We start from the raw sequence: 2,160 nt of genomic DNA on the forward strand, positions 1-2,160 counted from the left end.
TTTGAGCACAAGGGGAAAAGTAAAAGTGGCATGTTAAGAAGCAGTAATAATAATAGTAGTATAGAAAACATGCTTATATTTATAAACACTTTAATGGTTATGAAGCTAATTTCAAGTGGCATAACAACGTTTTTGGTAACACTTTAGTTTAAACACGCTCAAATATGTAGACCTAACAAATAAGATTGAGGTTATCTGATTGCATATACAATTTCCATCCATTTGAATTACGTACTATTAACGCAACTAAGGCTCATTCTGAAAACGTAGTCTTGCGGACGTTTCTGGAGACTACGAAATATGTCGCCGGAGGTACGTATGGCTGCATTGGTTAGACGATGTCCCCTTTTGCGCTTGCCGGCTGACCGCTTACCTCCGTGTGAACGGCTTTTTCCACTGCAACCAGTTTGTCCAGTTAGCTCATCATATACGTCGGCGAACTTGAGACGCAGAGAGGAGCAGACCATGACGACAAGGATGATTGGGTTCAAGTCCGGGGAAGAGCGGTTCCAGAGATCAGGTAAGACAAAAACAGAATCCAAAAAATAAAGAGAAGATGTGAATAACAGGGTGAGAATGTAGTAAAATACGAAAACGTGGTAAAAATCAGACAAGGGCTTTTCTTTTTCTGGACGGCTTTTGTTTGTAAATTGTTAGTTGGGTTTAGTGAAATAAGCGGGCATACGGGTCAATCGGTAAAACTGCTTGGGTTTAGAGTGTGGGTCGGCCGTTTGGCCAGTCGCCCAGTCAATCATTCAGCCAATCGGACGTACGATCATTCGAAAGCGGCCTCTTGTGGGTTTACGCGAGAACGGCGCTCGCGAGAGACGTTCGAGATGCGGAAAAGTGCACACAGCGGCCTCTCGCGCATTCGCGAAAACAAAAACTGCACAAATACGCACCTCCCGTATTTCACGGCCTCCAGAAACGTCTGCGGGACAAAGTTCTCAGATTGAGCCTGGGTTGTTTTAACATATTTGAAGTAATGACCTTTATGCGATTGATATTTGTTAGTTAACGTAAATGAAGAAAACATAAATGAAACAAACAAGAACAAGATTTATATAATAACATCAATGAATCCAATGTGTTTTAAATGCTTGTTATTAATTTAAACAGTAGATTTATTGATAGTATTACATACAATATATTATTTATTTCAATTCATTTAAGCATCAATTGTGCCCCTTAACATTAAAAACACCAAAACACATTTTTTGAGCTGTTGACAGTCGTATGTGTCCCACACTGCTATAAACACTATTAAGACACCTATATTTCACTAAAAAGTGTAAATTGGTTGTTTTTGCGTTATTTCAAGCAAATTCGTACTTCTGGTTTGAAACGAATTTTTGAAGCTGCGTCACGGTCATGACATAATAGCGTGTATTCCAGCGTGCAGACTGGGCGTCTGTGCCAGAGTGAGTCTTATTACGTCTTACAGTGTGCTGCATTAATGCATGAGTAAAGCTTCGTTCAAACCAATCAGCGCGCTCTATTGTGCAACTTCATTAATAGTCATTAGTGTCACAGTGTTTTCACGACAGAGACGCCACGTTGTGTTTGCAAAACAAGCGTGAAGTGTTGCTTTTATAGTTTGCTGCCGTTAAGTTTTGTTTTCATTTTCTCTCTGTGAGAGCTCAGCTGGAGTCACGTGTGGATTAACAGTGTACGCGACGCTCGACAACAATAACTTACGTGTCTAATGAGGAACATTGTTTACCTGAGAGCTGTTCTCATCTGCAAACGCTGAGATCCAAATTCGCTTGTAGTCTCCTTATAATAAAGATGCGGCTCTAGTTGCTGGTGATTGTCCTGCCTCTACAGATTTGGAAAGTGGGCGACCAGTGCTCTTTGTTTATTCAGTTTTTTAATATCGAACAAACTATTACACAGAGTGTAAACTTGTTAGCACTACAACCAAACTTTAACCTCGTGTAGGGTTTTCACCGCATTTTGTGACCGGAATAACACACGCGGCTTTCTGATGCTACCTGCCGTGTGCATCTAAGTTTCCGGGACATGCGGAGGGTTTTTTTTTTCTCTCATTCGCCATGCGGTATCAAACATTGCATGAAAAATACACGCTTAAAGCAGCTCCTCGAATCAAATATCTCGTTTGTCGCGAGGGACATGAATGAATTCCCTAAATGAAAGAGC

Source organism: Danio rerio, chromosome 5 (genome assembly GCF_052040795.2).
Source record: "Danio rerio strain M-AB ecotype USA chromosome 5, GRCz13ab, whole genome shotgun sequence".
NCBI classification, from domain to species: Eukaryota; Metazoa; Chordata; class Actinopteri; order Cypriniformes; family Danionidae; genus Danio; species Danio rerio.